Source organism: Camelus dromedarius, chromosome 14, assembly GCF_036321535.1.
Source record: "Camelus dromedarius isolate mCamDro1 chromosome 14, mCamDro1.pat, whole genome shotgun sequence".
Taxonomy (NCBI): Eukaryota; Metazoa; Chordata; class Mammalia; order Artiodactyla; family Camelidae; genus Camelus; species Camelus dromedarius.
In genome coordinates this window covers 19,588,076-19,607,131 of record NC_087449.1, presented here as the reverse complement: position 1 = coordinate 19,607,131, position 19,056 = coordinate 19,588,076, and the positions used below count along the sequence as shown (strand labels likewise).

The 19,056-nt window shown below is 35.4% G+C and overlaps 1 long non-coding RNA gene across 1 annotated transcript in view; it reads left to right on the top strand.

The window, feature by feature from the left end:
• Positions 1-256: 256 nt before the first annotated feature.
• The window catches only part of LOC116156914 (uncharacterized), a 179,847-nt gene continuing 161,047 nt past the window's right edge, over positions 257-19,056 (top strand). The window contains exon 1 of the long non-coding RNA XR_004140865.2: positions 257-304. This is a non-coding gene — a long non-coding RNA (uncharacterized LOC116156914). The remainder of the gene's footprint in view (positions 305-19,056) is intronic.

Sequence of the window (19,056 nt, the reverse complement as noted above, 5' to 3'; positions counted from 1 at the left end):
TGAAGAGAATGAATGGCAGAAATGAGAATCTTTTGGAAACCATGATTCCTGGAGCAATAACACAAATACCCCCAGACAAACGCCACAATCAGAGTACAAGGAACAGAAGAGAAATCCCTGGACTCGTAGTTAGGAGGCTGAGCTGTGTGACCTTTGGCAACTCTTTTCACTCATTGGAACCTCAATTTCCTCAACTGTCAAATAGAAAAGTTATTATTTTTCTTGTTTGTCCCATAGATTTGCTGTGAGGCTTAAAGAAAATGCTGTGTATGAGAGATGTGAACTTCTGACCTGCCATGCAAAAGTAAGGCATTATTACCATTATATATGAGCACATATATATATGATGATTATGTATCTTCCTTTTGTGGTGTTGATTATTGTTCTTGACCCTGCTTCTTAGCCTACAATCTCTCATATTTGTTCTCCTGTGTGTATGCTTCCTATTTCCTGACATGGTATCTGGTAGAGCTCCCTCTTCTGTCTCTCCCTTCTCTGGGACTCCCTCCTAGGGACTCTGCTGGATTTGCTGCCTTGGGCGGGGCTCTGTCAGTATCTTCTCTTCTCCTGTTCTCATGAAATAAGGGAGGCTAAAGTTCGAGGCAGAGAAGAGTCAAAATCCTAGAGGCATCTTGTGAGGACTTCTTCCTTGCCTTGGACCGTGGTGGCATATAAATGAAATTAGGGGTAAGGGTGATTTGGAAAAATTCATTCAAATTTTGTGATCCAGCTCAAATGTCATATTCCCTTTGAAGCCTTTTCTCATTCCCCCTCCAGGCAGACTAATAGATCCCCAGATCCTGGGTTCTCATGGCACTTGAATTAAACCTTCATCATGACACATACTATATTGTACCAATTTCATATGGTTTGGCTTGTCTTTTACAATGGACCTTATAGAGAGAAGAAATCTGTCTTTTTATTTCTATAAATCACCTCAGTACCCTACTCAGTGTTTGCTCTACAAATAAGTATCACATTTTGGAAGGAATAAAAGGGTGGGAAAGAAGGAAGAAAAGATGAAAAAGAGAAAAAGGAAGGGAGGGGGGAAAGAATGAATGAATTTTCTTTATTCTCTGGAGTGGATGATTTGGTTTTTATCAGCTCCAAATCTAGAGCTGTTATTTAAACCTAGAATTTAGCCCAAGAATATTTATCAAGGATATATACTATTTTCCTAGGTGGTAAGATAACTGTGATAACTGTTGGTCAAAAGATGTTTCTTCCTTAGAATCCATTTTGACTATAGGTTTTTCCTTTGCTTTCTTTTTTAAAAAAGAATGTTTCTTAAAGTGCTGTGTATATGACATGGTAAACATATATAAATGGTACTCTCAAAATGTTTTAATGAGTTTTTCTTTCACTTATGGGATTATGTTTTTATTTTCTAGCTCCAGTATGTCAAAAGAAAAAAAAAAGGATTGCATTTTTTCAAAATCTAGACAATTTTGCCTTTTGATTTGTGATCTGGGCACTCATCTTATTCTTATACTGCAATTAGAATCAAGCAAATCATTAAGCATGTCTAAGAGGACATCCTATGTGAATTTAAATAGCTTATATTTTTAGTTCACTTTTCTCAATTTTAAGCCACTGCACCACACATAAAAAGGCAGATCTAGGTCAAGTGTTTACCTAATGAGTTTCCTGCTATACTTTCTACTGAGATAAAAACTTAACATTTATCCTTTCTCCTCAGGTAGTTGCTTTTTTAATCTATTTGATTATCAAAGGAAAAAAAAGGAAGGAAGAAAAAGAGGGAGAGAGGGAGAGAGGAAAAGAGGAAGAAAATGAGGAAGAAATTTTTTACTTAAATTTTTATAACAGCTACAGGAAATGTTTTGGAGACAAGGCCACAATTCTGGGTGAAAAAAGCAATCAGAATGAAGAAACTCTTTCACAAACACAAAAAGAAATCTTAAGTAGAATATTTTCCTGCTATGCTGTAAGAATCTTTAAGGAATGGCCCTATTTATTATTTTTCCTTTTTTTGTATAGCATTCACTATCAGCTGTCTCCATTGCATTTGATGTTTAAAAGTTGCTTATTTTTCTTTTGAGATTTTAGTACAATCTCATTAGAACTAATCTTATCAATTCTGAGTGATGGTCTTCAGAAGAGAGCTAGCATTATATAAACATTGATATTTTGTTGAGATAAGGAACCATGTATTTTTAATTTTTTTAATCTTAGGGCTTAATAAAGTGGCTGGTATGCAGAGGACACATGAAAAAGTATTTGAAGAAAATGCATAAATGACTGAATGGTATATGAATGACAAAGATCAAGTTTAAAACAAAACAATAGCCTAAGTAATTTAAATGGAAATCAGAAATGTTTATTGTATGCCTGCTATGGTTTACACTGAATTCAGCACTAAATTATATAAAATTATTTTCTGATCTTCAAAGAACAGTTTTAGTATCAGTCACATATTCTGTCATGGTGTCTTTAAGTGATCAGCATCAGGTTTTGCTGAATTGGTCTAATTGTGACATTATGTATCAATTACTAAGAATGTTGTGACTGACCTCACTAACTAGTTTTCTGACCTTTTATCCAGTTTGCAGAAACTCATAGAAGAAAATATTCTTGTGTGTTAAATTTTGTACCAGGACAATGTACAAAGCAAACAGTCTTTCGTTGCTTCTAACAGAGTTTAATATGTTTAGGCTTATCTTTTGCACCCAATCCTATGGAATTTCAAATAATTTCATTTTCATTTGAAAACAGTTAATTTTTTAAGGCCCTGACTGTTGAGGAATCAATAACTGACCACCTATCAAGGTGGTCAGCCAGGACAATGAGCCAAATTGAAATAACATTCAAGCTTTCATTCACTTCCTCTGACAGAGCAAGCAAGAGGCAGAAAGTGGCACTGGCTTCTCAGTGTTGCATTTCCTTCCATGGAATAACACCAGGCAAGCCAGGTGGATTAGCACAGACAGGGGCAACTGTCTTAATGCTGAGGAGCCTGGACAGAAATCACTGCCTTTCTACAGACCTGTGCGTGTGGTGGGGTGGGAGGTAAGGGATAGGGGTGAAAAGTACTAAGTTAAAGTGGAGAAAAGTAGCTCAGGCAAGGCCCTCGAAAAGGAGGCCTCTGAACTGAGCAGAGGTACCTGGATTGGGAACATGAATGTACGCAAGTATGTCTGGCGGGCCCAGGGATGGGGTCCTCGAGTCCTTCACTACAACTCCCTGCAGAACTGCAGTGCACTGGCTGTGCTCCAAGTCTAGGGTGGGAAAGGCAGCACCCCGCCATGAGGCCTGCCAAGCAAACTTTATAATTGCCTATGGTTGGGCCAGAGAGAAGCCACATAGGATTTTGGCCTGGAGCCAACTGCTCACTGACCCACCGTCTTCTCTCGGCCCTTCAGCGCTGGGGATTATGCTGTGCATTTACACCAGCTCCCTCCTGTTAGTGTCACTCTGCCTGGAATTCTACAGCATCTGGCTCAAAAATACCATTCCTTTCAATGCAGTTACCATCTTTCAGATGCTTGATCTCATGGTCAATTACCCTTTGCTTCTATTAACCTTCATTTCCACTTCTAATCAGCCATGTGCCACAAATAACAGAATAAAGTGCTGTCTCTGAGTTCCCTCAGTACTGTCCAAAATTAAACTGTCCTCACCTGCCATCTCTTGCCTTTCTTTGTCTCAAGCACAAAAATTGTTTTCCATTCATATTGATATTTTATAATGTTGTTCTCTTAAATTACTAAATAAGCCCCTCATGGCCAAATGGTACTTTTTTTGGCCAACATAGCTATCTAAATTCTGTTACTTCACTTGTCGACGTCCTCTTTTGTCCCGACTCACCTCTGTCTTGGCACTGCAGTATTAAGCCTTACATTATCTTACATTTTGCTTTCTTTGCTTTGTTCCTCTTCTGGGCTACAGTGTTTGCTGGAGCCATCAAGCTTGGCTTACTAGAGGTTTGTTCTGTCCAACCACAACTTGGCTGTGGATATTTGCTTGGCAACTGTCTGTTCATCCCTCATTGGATTTTTGGCTCCCTCTCTTCAGTGTCAAATCCATCTATTAGCCTTCTGTCACTTATCTTTCCACCACCTCTCCTTACAGCTGACAGCTTTCTCTATTCCTGCAGTGAGATGTGAGCTTACCATCTACCTCCTGAGTACATCTTGTATATCTTTTATAATTCCCCTCTAAGAGAAAAAATGGTGTATCACTTTATCCCTAAAAGTAACACAGCAGTATCTACAATAATATAATATAGCATAATGATATAAAGAGCGTGAACTTTAAGAGAAAAAATGTGATATAAGATTCTATATTCACATCTAAATTAAAATCTAATATGATGAAGTAACAGGATCTGGATTTATACTCAAATAAAAAATAATTAAAAAAAAGACAAATATATGGAAAATTTATTTTGAATACACTGGAATTAAGTTACAAAAAATTACCCAGGAAAGACAAGAAACAAATGAGATAAGCCCTATGATTTCCCAAGATTAGTGCCTTGAGAGAGTTTCCAGCTGCAGTTGAGGGAAAGGAAATTCAGGTAAAAACCAGAATACTCTCTGAGCTGAAAAGATGAGCAGTGAGTTCAAGAAAACCAACAGGTTTGACAGGGTGCCAGAGAGCTGCATGTGAAAAAAAAAACCTTTGGATTTACAGAAAATCCCTCTCAAGTATTCACTTATGTAGTGATCAGCACGTGCATGTGAAAAAACAACTTGGGGCTGGAGAAAAAGGGGAGCATGTCCTCTGTACTTACAGGAATAGTACCTTTTTCCATCAGCCTAAATGGAAAATCTCATTTACATGGCATTGAATAGATTAGTCCAGAAGGTCTTTCCTCAGTAGTGGGAAATAAGTAGTTCTAGTCTGAGCATTGCTCAGGTCTTGCTTAACAAAATATAAAAGCATGACCCAAAAGGATCAAACTATTTATAAGTGACTAAACTACATTGTGCAATAAACCTCAAGGATATTTATAAGAATACAAAAAGATCCAGCACCTAAAAAGGTAAAATACACAACATGTGGCACTCAATCAAAAACAGGAAAACATAACCCAGTATGAAAATAATCAATAAATTGAAATGGACCCAAAATAGACACAGATATTAGAGTTAGTATACAAAGACACTGAAGTAATTATTATAACTCTATTCCATCTGTTAAAAACTTAAGTAGAAACACAGAAAATATAAAAAAGGCCAATGTCAAAAGAATGCTGAAATAAGTGAACAGAGCACCAGCAGACTGCTGGGCCCACTGAGATCAGCACAACATGCAAGTCCAGAGGTCCTGAAGTGAAGAGTAGGGTGGTAAGCCTGCAGATCCAAGCTTAATAAAGCCCCAAAGTAATAGCATAAGGAAAACTAAACCAAGTCACATCATGCTCAAATTCCTCAAGACTTTCAATAAAGAGAAAATTGTAAGATCAGCCAGAGGGGGAAAAAAGACACATTTCATAAAAGGAACAAATTTAAGGATGACAGCAGATATCTCCTTGAAAACAATGCAAGTGAAAAGAAACTATAGTAACATTTTAAAAGAATGGAAAGTAAAAAAAAAAAAATGTCAATCAAGAATTCTATACCCAGCAAAAATATATTTAAAAAATGAAGGTGAAATAGAATCATTTTCAGACATATAAAAGCTGGGAGAATTCATTACCAGCTGACTCACACCACAAGAAATATTAACAGAGACTCTTTGGGAAAAACAAAAATACTATAACATAGAAACCTGGATCTACACAAATGAATGAAGACCACTGGGAATGGTAACCATGCCAGTAAATATATGACTGTTACTAAGTTTCTTTAAAATATATTAACTGTTGAAACAAAAGTAATAACAATACATTATGGTTTTAGTACATAAGTAGAATGTATGCATTAAGGCCAGAAAGAGAGAAATAAAAGATACTATTCTTAGATTCTTATAATATGCATGAAGTAGTGTACTATCACCTGGAGGTGTACTGTAATAAGTTAAGGATGTATCCTATAAACAGTAATGCAGTCACTAAAATTAAAAAAAAAAAAAAGAAATTTACAAGTAATAAAATAATAAGAGAAATAAAGAGGAATCTTTAAAAAATGACTAGTGACCCCAGAAGAATACAGAAGAAAGGAACAAGGAGAAATGAGACAAATAGAAAACAAATAGCAGGATGATGAACTTAGCTATGTCAGTGGATATGGATATAGAGATTATCATAATGGTTTAATAAAAAGCCAGGCTCAACCATAACCTATCTGTAAGAAATTAACTTTAAATTAAAATTTAGCACAAATAAAACTCCAGGCCCAGATTTCACTAGAAAATTTTAACAGATACTTAAGAAAGAAAATTAATATCAATTTAATACAAACTTTATTGGAAAATTAAAGAGGAAGAAATAGTTTCAGACATTGAATGATGAGGCCAATGATAAATGTTATTATTGCTGTGTATATAATGGATCGATCAAATCTACCTGGGATGATTAGGAAAGCCTTACATTTTCTTCCAGTAAAGGCTTGATTTTGTTTCTTTTAATTGATAATACAATGCTATTATCTTTACTGTTAGTACTGTAAGAAGTATATTGTAACCAAAGAAAGTGTCCAGCAAAGAAACATATTAAAATGCATCATGAACACAATATCAACTGTGAATCCATTAAATATCTATAAAATTATTCTAAAACCTTGATTTATTTATCATTTGCTGAGAAGGCTTTTAAAGGTTATTGTAAAAATGAAGTGGTTTTTCTTGATAGAAATTTTGTATATCATTTCTTTAATGCAAGTTACTCCAATTACCATTTCGCTAATGAACCCTTCAGATTTCATTTGCATAATTGGTGCCAATTTTGACAAGGGAAATTTATCCTGCTGTGATAAAAGCATCATCGGACTCACCAGTAGAGTGATGATTATTTAGTTTGAAATCAGCGTGGACATACCACTGAACAGACAGGCAGAAACACTGGTGTGTCACTCAAAGGTTGTTAAGCCTTAGCTTTCTTTCTAGCTACAGAGCCTGGGACTCAAAACATGATCTGCTCTACTAATGTTACAGCTAGTGGTGAAGCTTTCACTGATTGGCATTTTCAGATGTACTAAAAACTCTGGTCTTCAAAAGGAACTACCTCTTTTTGAATTTGAGGACATTTTTATGTATTGCTGTGTATATAGTGGTGACTCTCAATTCTCTATTTCCATAGCTTCAACTTTGCTCCTGTGCTCATAGCCATATGTTAATTGCCCACTAGACAACTTCACCTGGGCATCTTGTCCTGTGGTGGCTCTGTTTTAAGCACTTGCCATGCAAGAGCTCATCCTCATAACAGTCTGGTAAAGGAGATCTTATTGTCTTTATTTAGACATGACAAAAGTCAGGAACACAAATAAATTCCAAGGTTCATGCAGCTAATAGGAGAAGGACGTGGGATTCAGGCCAAATTACTCTGAGTTAAAAGCTGTTTTTACTGCCTCCATGTATATATTATAACTTAGAACTAAATCTGACTTAAAATTGAGCTCCTAGGCCAATTAGTGTTAAGTTTGAGGTCTACCTTAAAAAAAAAATTCCATATTGATAGATAGCACAACATTCTTTCAAACTAGGATCCAGGTTTATCCTCTGCTTACCTCCAGCCCAGCAGTTACCAACAGCAACCAACTTGCAAAAGCTGTGTTGATTTTAAGTAGAATGTAGCCTGATTGCTTGGGGGAATAAAGCAGTGGATAGGTAAAGCAAATTACTAGACAAAATTAATCTAAATATGGTCACTCTCTCAGACCCAAGGATGTTTAACAGTTAGTACAGACCCTTACATTACAAATAAGGCAATTCAGGATGATTACCTAAGTATGAAAAAAAAAATTATCTAGACCAATTAGTCTTTGGTATCTTGATCTGTCCTGTGTATATATAGTTAGATTCCTATATTTTATAAAACTCACAGGTCCATGAAATATTACTGAGTTCGATTATTATGAAGAGGAGTCAGAGGATAAAACCAAGCTAATATTTCTTGTTTCTTATTAAACATAATGAAACCCAATTTCCTCCTGAAATTGCTGTGGGGATTAAGTGCGATACGACACAGTGGAAACAGTATTTCTCATATAACACAACTAATCACGTGTTTCGGTTAAGTAGAGGTTCACTAATTGGTTTTTGTTGTTGTTGATTTAGATAAGTTAATATGAGTCGTAGCTACTATAGGATGGAAACTAGCCATTTTTTACAAACTGGAGGAATATGCTTTAAAAATTGAAAAAGAATCAGAAACTTACTAGAAATCAGAGCTCCAGCAGTCAGGAGAGTTTTAGGAATCTGACAGTTCTTGAGTACTGACGCTGGGCTGGGAAGAGTGTGCAAAATGCTTAATATGCTTTATTACAGTGATCCCGTAAGGATTTACTGAGTGCCTACTGGGCTGTTCCAGGCATGATGCTCATAAAGAAGCCTGTGTGATGTCAGTGCTATTTTGTCCATTTTCCCCCTTTGCAAATAAAATGAACACTGGAACTCTGAGTAACTTGCCCAGGATTATACAGTCTGTGTTTGTCAAAAACTGAAACTGGGTTTATTAGACTCCAAATACATGTTCTCAAATTCTGTACAATGCTGTCTTCTACATTTATAAAAGTTTTCCTTACCAAAAAGTGAAATGAGGGTAAAGCATGTGGTTTCTATAGGGGAAAAAAGATTTGGGTTTAAATTCTGATTCCATGTATCATTAGTTTATAATCATTGACGTGTCCAGACTCATAGCCTTAAGTTTCTTAACTAATATAAGTAATAAAACTCCCAATTTATCTGGTTTGAAGTGATGATTACAGGAAATGTATGCAAAGTACATGGTATATTATCTTATACTCAGAAAAAAAAATATGGCCATATTATTTTAGAAGATTGGTGCCTTCTTCATCTTTTATTCCCAGCATCTAGCACAATGCCTATTATGTTATAGGCACTTAAGAAATGCTTGCAGTGTAAATAGTGAATAAAGGAGCAAATAGATGTATATGAAGCATCTGGAAGGCTATGCACCTCTCACAACAGTTTCCTTATTCAAATAGTCAAGGTATGCTCCCACATTGTCAACATTCCTGCTTATCTGTTTGCTTCTGAGTGATTCCTACTGTGATGTAATATTAATAATGCTCCATCTTGTATTTTTAAAAATATGTCATGCCAGAACATATAGCAGGAACTGAATAGGCACACATTACATACAAACTAGGACAAGAGAAAATGATCCTTTAATCCAGAGTGAAACAACTCTATTATTGGCTCAAAATTATCAGAGACGATTGAAGAGGTTCTGATTTTATAAAATAACCCGTAGAGAAACATACTTTAAAAAAACTTTTCAGTCCTTCCCAACTGGATCGCATAGATTCAATATATTCCCAAACAAAATCCCAGCAAGTTATATTTTGTGGATAACAACAAACTGATTCTGAAGTCTATATGAAGTACTATTTACAATAGCTAAGACATGGAAGCAACCTAAATGTCCATCAACAGATGACTAGATAAAGAAGTTGTGGTGTATATAGATACAAGGGAATACTACTTGGCCATAAGGAAGAATAAAATAATGCCATTTGCAGCAACATAGGTGGATCTAGAGATTATCATACTAAGTGAAGTAAGTCAAACAGAGAAAGACAAATATCATATGATATTACTTAAATGTAGATTCTAAAAAAATGACACAAAGGAGCTTATTTACAAAACAGAAACAGAATCACAGACATAGAAAACAAACTGGTCATTACCAAAGGGGCAAGAGGGTGAGGGAGGGATAAATTAGGAGTTTGGGATTTGCAGATACAAACTACTATATATGAAATAAATAAACAACAAGGTATACTTATAGCACAGTATTGTATTCAATACCTTATAATAGCCTGTAATGAAAAAGAATCTGAAAAGGAATATATATACATTTGTGTGTGTATATATATATATAAATGAATCACTATGCTGTACACCAGAAATTAACACATTGTAAGTGGTCTATACTTCAATAAAAAAAATTAAAATAAAGTCTGTATGGAGAAGCAAAATCCCAGAAGAGCCAGCACTATAATGAAGAAGAACCAAGTTGGAGGACTGATACCACCTGAGTTTAAGACTTATTGTAAATTTACAGTAACTGAGGCAGTGTGGTGTTGGTGAGAGAACAGACAAATAGATCAGTAGGACAGAGTGAAGAAATAGATCCACTTAAATATTGTCAACTGATCTGTGACAAAGGAGCAAAGGTAATACCATGGAGCAAAGGTAGTCTTTTCAACAAATGGTGCTGGAACAACTGGACATTCAAATGCAAAAAAAAAAGAATCTAGATTCAGACCTTACACCCTTCACAAAAATTAACTCCAAATGTATCACATACCTAAATTTAAACTGCAGAACCTAGAAGATAACAAATGAGAAAACCTCAATGACCTTCGGTATGGTGATGCCTTTTTAGATACACCACCAAAAGCTAGATTCATGAAAGAAATAATTTAGAAGCTGGAATTCATTAAACTTAAAAAATTCTGTTCTGTGAAGACAGTGTCAATAGTGTGAGAAGACAAGCTAACGGCTGGAAGAAACAATTCACAAAAGACATTATCTGATAGGGACTGTAATCCAAAATATACAAACAACTCTTAACAATGAGAGACCACTACACACCTATTAGAATAGCCAAAATCTGGAATACTGACAACACCAAATGCTGACGAAAGCACAGAGCAACAGGAACATTCAGTCATTGCTGGCGGGAATGCACATTGGTGCAGCTACTTTACAGGAGAGTTTGGTGATTTCTTAGAAAACAAGTGTACTCTTACCACAGGATCCAACAATCCTACTCCTTGGTTTTTATCCAAAGGAGCTGAAAACTTATGTCCACACAAAAACCCGAACATGGAAATTTATAACAGCTTAATTCATAATTTCCAGAGCTTGGAAGCAACCAGGATGTCTTTCAGTAGGTGAATTGCATGAGACACAATGATGCTAAAAAAGTACTTGTTGCTTATCTGAATTTCAAATTTAACTGGGCACTCTGTATTTTAGATGGCAACTCTACTTAAGAGCCATTAAATGCTTTTGCTTGTCCTCTTGCCAGTGCCATAGAAAGAGTATGAATGCCCTGGCTGGCCCACTTGTTTCCAGGAGGAGAAGAGGTTCATAGATCAGATCTATTGTTAACCTGCAGATTGGAACTGCTCAGCTGAAATTTTTCTAGATCAACTGATTCTCCACCCACCCATTCAAACCACAGATGTGTCAGCAAAGTAAATGCTTCTTGTTGTTTGTCATTGAAATTTTTGTGAGTATTTGTTACATGACAATAGCTGATAGACACAGGTTTTCAGAAAATAAAAGGAGTGAAGGTCACATTGGCATCATTATCAAAAAACACAGAAACAGTAACTTCTCTGACTTTTTCTAAGTTTATCAAAGGTTTCATGGAGATATACTCTTTAGTAGGTGTTTTACTTTTAACTTATACCCAGATAAAACTTCCTCATTCAGTAACACAGAACAGCGCACCATCTCTGTGAGAATTACAAATTATTGTTGATTAATTACTGGACCTGAATCTTTTCCAGATCACACTGTTCTCCTATTCTTACTTGTTTTCTATCACACGTAGAACAACTATCACACTTACAAGTCTCACTCATTTATCATTTTATTCAATGAATATTTACTTAGTGCCTTGTTACTGCTACTAGACAAATTATTTCAAAATTCAGTGGCTTAAGGCAACATTTATCATCTCACAGTTTTTGTGAGTCAGGAATCTGGGAATGGATTAACAGAGTCCTTTCCTTCGGGGTTTCTCACAGGCTGTGATCAACATGTTGGCCAGAGTGTATTCATCAAAAGACTGAACTAGGGACAGACTCTATTTCTAAGGTTATTCACTTGACTACTGATAAGATTCAGTTCCACATGGGCTGTGGAACTGAGAGCTCTAGATTCTCAGTGGCTGTCGGTCAGTGGCTTCCCTCCGTTCTTTGCCACATGGTCTTATCCAACATGGCAGCTTGTTTCATCAAAGTATGTAGGCTACGAAAGAAATGGAAAGGGAAGACTAGCAGGATGGAAGTTAAATTGTTCTATAATCTAATCACACAAGTGGCATCACATCACTTTTGCCATATTCTGTGAATATTACCTTATGTGGCAAAATAAGAACCTCTGCAGATGTGATTTAGGATCCTGAAATGGTCAGATCATCCTGGATTATCTGGATGAACTCAAAAACAGTACCTGTATCCTTATAAAAGGGAGCCGGGGGGTGGGGGCGGATTTTATACATGGAGAGGAAAAGGAGGTAAGAAGATGGAGCAGAGAGTGATTTGAAGATGCTGGCCTTGAAAACTGTGGTAATGCAACCACAAACCAAGGAATGTCAACCATCCAAAGCTGGAAGAATGCATTCTTCTCTAGAGCCTCCAGAGGGAGTACAGCCCTGCTGACTTGGTTTTGGTCCAATATCACTGATTCTGGCTTCCTTGCCTCCAGGACTGTGAAATAATACATTTCTGTTATTTTTTAGCCACGAAGTTTGTCGTAATTTATTACAGCAGCCACAGGAAACTAATACGTGGCCATGTCAGAAGCTGTTTACCATAGTGCCATGACATACCAGTGTATTGTTCAGGCATCTTTCAGTCTTTCATATTCAGCTAACAGAAAGCCATCTTTAAACTAGCCTAAACAAAAAATATGTGTATTAGTGCACATAACTGAAAACTCCTAAGTCAAATTAGTTTCAATTGTTATCCACACTTGGGACACAAATAATGTCATATATCTTCCTTCATTGTTACTTTCATCCTTAGGCAGAATAAAAATTATTGCCAAAATGCAGTGGCAAGATGATTGACCATAGCTCCTGCCTTACATCTTATTCTCTCATAAATCTGAGCAGAAAGAGTAATTCTTTCTTCCCAGTATACCTCATAAACCCCAAGAGCAATTCTCATTGGCCATGACTGCATTATATGCCATCTATGAAATAAATCGGTGTTTAGTGTTATGTGATGGTCTGATTTTCCAGGCTGGTTCCTTTATCTCCCTTGTGCATGATGTTAGCTCTATCATGGATTAAGAGGAGAGGAGTGCTTTTTGGCAGAAATTAGAAACTGTTATTGGAAGAAGGGTGAATGTATCCAAATAGGTGAAAGGAAAAAAAAGGAATTTATATTTCATAAAATCCTAGTGAGAAGTAGCAATAAAAAAAAATCAGTGTCTGTGTTTCAGAAATTTAGTCTTGTGTTGGGTGCAAAACAATAAATGTACTGTCTCAAGTAATTACTTTCTCAGAAACCAAGACTAAACAATATCATACATACAGATAGCAGACATACATACCTATATACAGTCTGCTTTAAGCAAGTACCTCCTTGACCTTGATACCCCTGGAGAGAGCATGCCATTTTACATCTCAGAACCTTTGGAAAATGGTGTAATGTATTGTTTAAAAACATGGGTTGTGTGGTCACACTATCTTGGTATAAATCATGGCGCTGCCATCTTCTAGTTCTGTGATCTCTGATAAATTGCTTAACCAAGCTGAGCTTTAGCATTCTCGTTTTTACAATGGAAATAAGATTACCTATTGCATAAAATTTTTCTAAATAAGGATTTAATGAGTTAGCTTTTTATAGCTAGAATTTTAGTAAAATGTCCAATAGATGCTCCCTAAATATTATTTATCATTATTTCTCAGCTTTGCTGGGTCTAGAATATTCCTTCTCTGTTTTCTCCTTTGTCAGTGAACTTCTTTATCTTAAAGGAGTAGATTGTCTGCTATTCTTTTAAGTTTTGTTTCACAACTTTTTTTACACATTGTCTTTAGCAATCCACAGTAACATCTTCCCTTGATCTTACTGCTTTATCACATCACCACATAATCTTGTGAACATACACTTTTGCATTTTTAATCTTGCTTAATGTTTTAAGTTCTGCTTGATATATAGTGGGTCCTCAATCAGAGTTTATCAAAATTTTCATGAAATACTATCTTAAGGAAGGATAGTGAAGTCTTTGATCACATTGCAAATCCCTGGAAATCAGAGCATCTTTACTCTCTTTGACTGTACCAGAAGTTCTCATGATGATTTCCACAGTCTAATTAATTCATCTATTTCTGTAATCTAACATATGACAGAACATTGTCAATATATCAGAACAGTAATAAGAAATAACATTATTTGTAAGTGCATGAAGTGTTGTAGTATATGATTAAAATGGTTTGTTTTCACTGTTATTCCATGATATAATTTTTCTCCAGAGACATTTTTTGTCTCTGGAGAAAATAACAAAACACTTGAATATTTACCATCATAATCTATGTTTGATTGCCTTTTGTAAATAAGCTTGATAGCTAAATAGGTGAGAGGGAAGAGAGATTGAGAGAGAGATCGAGGGAGAGAGAAAGAGAGAAGAAGAGAGAGGATGAGTCTTTTATAAAAAGTACTAATATTTGTTCTTTTCTGGAGATTTGTTTGAGAAGTCACATCCAGAATTACTCAGTCTGTGGGTGTTCCCAACATTACACTATTACTGAAGAAAAATATTCCATTTGGATTTACTCCTTTTGGGGGATGGTGATTCAATATTTGTTGAGCAAAACTGAACTGAGTTGAAAATCCTTCTGTAACTCTTCTATAGAGAGCCCCTGAGTTATTTCTCAGATCTAAGAGGTTTGTGTTTGAAAAGCTTAATGAATAGTAGCAGTTGTATTTCCTAATGCCTTCTTTATCTTCCCTTTCTGTGCCCACCTTTCCACTGCTCTTATAAACACTCTTTTAACTTTGTTTATTAATCTCCCAAGTAGTAGTGTCAGTAAATGGAGCCAACTCACAGATGGAAAGTTACAACTTGGGCCAGACAGCTAATGTATTCATCCACTGCCTTCCAGAGTTAGTCAAGTGTGTCCAGCTGGTTTAGCATAATAGGAGGTTTATTAATACAACATAGTATCATAATCAGTGAATTGAGACTAAATTTTCTTTCAATAGAAATGAAACTACACAGTCACAGTGAGTGTTGTACAGAATCTGTGGGAAAAAGCACAACCAGTTTAAGCTTAGGATTCCTCAACATCTAACAGAAGCATTTCCATCACTGTAAGCAGAATGTATTTGTCTTGTAATGCATCTTACTGTTCATTTTTCTTGAAAACCTTTCAAGCAACAGATGATAATAGCTAATAGGGTGAGTTGTTAGGGCATTTATAAATAGCCTACAATATTCAAATCTAAATTTTTTGCAAGTGTCCTGGATTCCACGTTGTAGAAAGCCTAGGATGCAAAATTCACAAGTGGCATTAAAAAAAAAATCACGTGTCACAGTCAGGTTTAAATATTAAGTAAGGGCTTGCCAACTTCCCACATATTTTATAGTGGATATCTTAGGCAGTATTATTTTCTTATGATGAAAAGAACTCTGCTTCACATGGTCCCTACCAGCAGACATGCTCAGTGATGTGGAGAAGTAAGACAGTTCTAAAGCTAAACTGAACAAGTAAACAAACCACTTACGCTTAAATTATCTAAAGGAGTCCAGAACTTAAATTATGTAGCCACATTTTTCAATTTTGAAATTTACCTCTTTGGCTTTGGCCTCTAACATTATGACCTTCATTCATTTTAGTTCTTTGAAAAATTCATTAAAAGTATAAAAACCTAGACATAATCTTAGGATGATGAGATTGACAATGGTCCTGTTACTGTTGGTGAATGTCAACCAGTCTGTAAGAGGATGCCGTATTGAAGAGCAGTCTTTAGGGGCTGCAGGGTACACTTAAGGAGTGGCCTCTGGGGCTTGCATACTGCCTCTGCCGATCACTAGCTTGGGTTAGTTATTTAAATTCTACTTTACACCCTAGTTACTAAACTCTGTTAGGATTAGGGTAATCGAAACAGTACCTACTTCCAAGAATTCTTGTCAGGGTTATATGATACAATGTAAAGCACTTAAAACCCTGGGGTGTATTAAAAATTCAATAAATCATAGGCATTATTATCACTGTAAGTATTTTATTAGTAATATTATTGTTCAGATCCAGAAATAAATATGCTTAAATCATAGGTTTGTCACTCACCAGCTTTGAGAAAGTCGTTTAGCAGCTCTCTCAGTTTCTTCATATATCACAAGGAGATGCATTGCCTGGCTCATAGATACGCTGTGAAATTTAAACAAAGTATTCCTTGGCAGCTTGCACTGTGCTGTGAAGCACCAGTATAATTTCTGGCGTAGCATTTGATAAGCAATAGCTATTTTTATTGTTGCCTGTTACTCTTACATGGAAAACAATATCCTAAAGGCTGTGAGGAGAAATTCAAAACTATATATGCCAAGGCTTCTTCAACTGAATTAGAAAGTCAAGATATACAGAGTAGACTAAGAAACAAATTATCCAAACATTCAGACATTTTTTGATAGCTCACATGTATCAATAAGGAAATTGGACCTTCCCAATATATGTTATTTCTTAAAAAAAAATGACATATGTATGGTAGTAATATATTATAAATACTATATAACATATACAAATATACTTTTTAAAAGAATAAGATAAAATATTATTAAAGGTATACAATCATTTTTACTTTTACTAAAATATTGTTATTAATAAATAATTATAATTTGAGGTGAAAGCAATCTGATTGTATATGCCTTATTGATTTTTTTCTATTATTCAATTTCTGAATGGTTCTTTTATTTTCATTTCAAATTACACTCTTTAAAAAATACAGATCATTTTTAATTATAGTCACTGATTCAAGTGCCTATAATCCTTATACTAGTGGCTTAATGTTGCCTAAATGATAAACTTTGCATATTGTGTGTTTCTTCTTTTTTTTTTTTATTAAGTATAATCGGTTTACAATGTTGTGTTAATTTCTAGTGTTCAGCATAGTGATTCAGTTATACATATATATATTTCTTTTCATATTCTTTTTCATTGTAGGCTATTACAATCTTTATCATTTTGTGACATAGCACTGTAAAGGTCTAATTCTGGTTTCACCTTTTTTTTATTCCTGATTTTTATGACTGCCATAGCTGAGAAAGATTTACAAATCCAAGTGACAGAAAGGCATCATAAAGTGCAGTCGAAAAAAGTCTTGCACAAGATGAGTAAGTTTATTCACCAATTATGGAAAGTTTATGTCGAGTTACATCTTTTAAATTTCCTTCTTCTCTGATTCAATTAGTTGTTCTTCAAACTAACTGTAAAACGCTGTAATTTAAATTTTTAAAAAAGTGTTTCAACTCCTCCCTAAAATATCATATGTGAGAATTTTAAGAAGGCTGAAAAATTATGTTTCTGAGGTTTTAGAGTCTGCAGATATGAGTGTTTTTATGGATAATATACAGCATTTTTGGCAGCAACACCAGGAAAGGACAGAAACAATTGTAGGCATCTATTTTCCAAATACTCTCTCCACAGAAAGAATTTCTTTCAAAAAGCAATTATTTTCTTGCCTATTGTTGACACATCACTTTTACCTTGAAAGGATGAATTAGAAGAGTTTATTTATTTAAAGATCTGATAAATAGCAGCTACCCAACAGCTGCTTGTTACATCAGAAAAAAAAAAATCAGTAAATTTGGAGCAGCTGTCTTTTGTAAAATAAAAACACATAATTCACCTTTAGGGTTAACAGCTCTTTTTATATACTGCCAAAAGATTTTATAGCCAATTCTCATTTTATCATATAGTATTGTAAAGATTTTATTTTTGAATCTTTATTTTTAATACAATCAACCATATGATATCATCTCATAAAATGCAGAATGTTTTATGTTAAAACACAAACCATCCAATGAGAACACTGCCCTCAACATTTGTGTTGTGTGAAATGTTTATTCTTTCTGGGGATGATTTTCTGATATAAGCTCAGGCAGAGTGAGGAGTGAATAAGGCAGGGACTGAGTAAGGCAGGATGATGTGAGATTGACTCTAATTATTATTAGAAAGCTTAATTTCTTTCTTATAGTTACATTAAAAATAAATGTCACATTCTCTAACTCTATCTTCTCCCTGCCCCCAGTGGATCATTTCATCTTGTACATTTCTGGGTTTGTGGCTCCTGCTTTGAAGACTTACTGGGAAGACTGCAAACTGGATGTGACTTATGTAGCAAAAGAAACAAAAGCTGGGGTGGTAAGAAAAGGCTAGTCCTTTGGTTTGGGGTCAGTGGGAAATCACCATTACTGACTTTGTTGCCGAAAAAGCAGCCTCTGAACCCCAATAGCCAAATTGAGACTCAGAGGCAGAGTTTTGGGAGAATTAGAGAGGACAGCTTTCTTGCTTTGCTAGGCAAAGGGGAATGACAGAGGCTAATGCCTTAGAGACTGGGACTCCCTCTTGGGGTTGGTGTCCCAAGATTTTATAGAAAAATTGGATGGAACTGAAAAGTGACAACAATCAGGGCGTTTTTCCAGCATGCTGTATTTTTCTTAATCTTGATGAATCCACCTGGCTTCACAGAGAAACTCCAGAAGGTCTGTTCCTTCTTCTGAAGCTATCAGCCATGACCACCTTTCTGGAATACAGCTTCTGGGTTAAAGGGTAAGCAATTTTCAGTAAAGAATGTATAGGGAGTGAAGAGCGTAATGGAAAGGTTGGGGACTGTTTAAGCAAAGATGAGAGTTTGTCAGAGAAAAGAGAAAAACAAGTTACAGGAATTTTAACTCAGAAAGAATCAGCAAATAGCTTTAGCATCAAGGAATCTATTTTGTTAGTTAGTTTCCTACTCTTTCAGCTTCTGTAGATTGTAGAATATTTCTGTCGTTGTAGAAAGTTGGTCTGGAATGAGGCCTCTTAGACCCACCACAAGCAGAGACCTTCTTTGTTGCTGCTGGTGCTATGCAAAATTCTAAAATAAACACATAAATAAATAAAACCCATTTTATTTTAGTCTATAATATCATGAAAGGAAGGATTATTTTTCCTCAATTAGTCAAATAAAATTAGAACACCAAACATAACAATGCCATTCAGGGAGTACTTACTTTGTGTCAGGCATT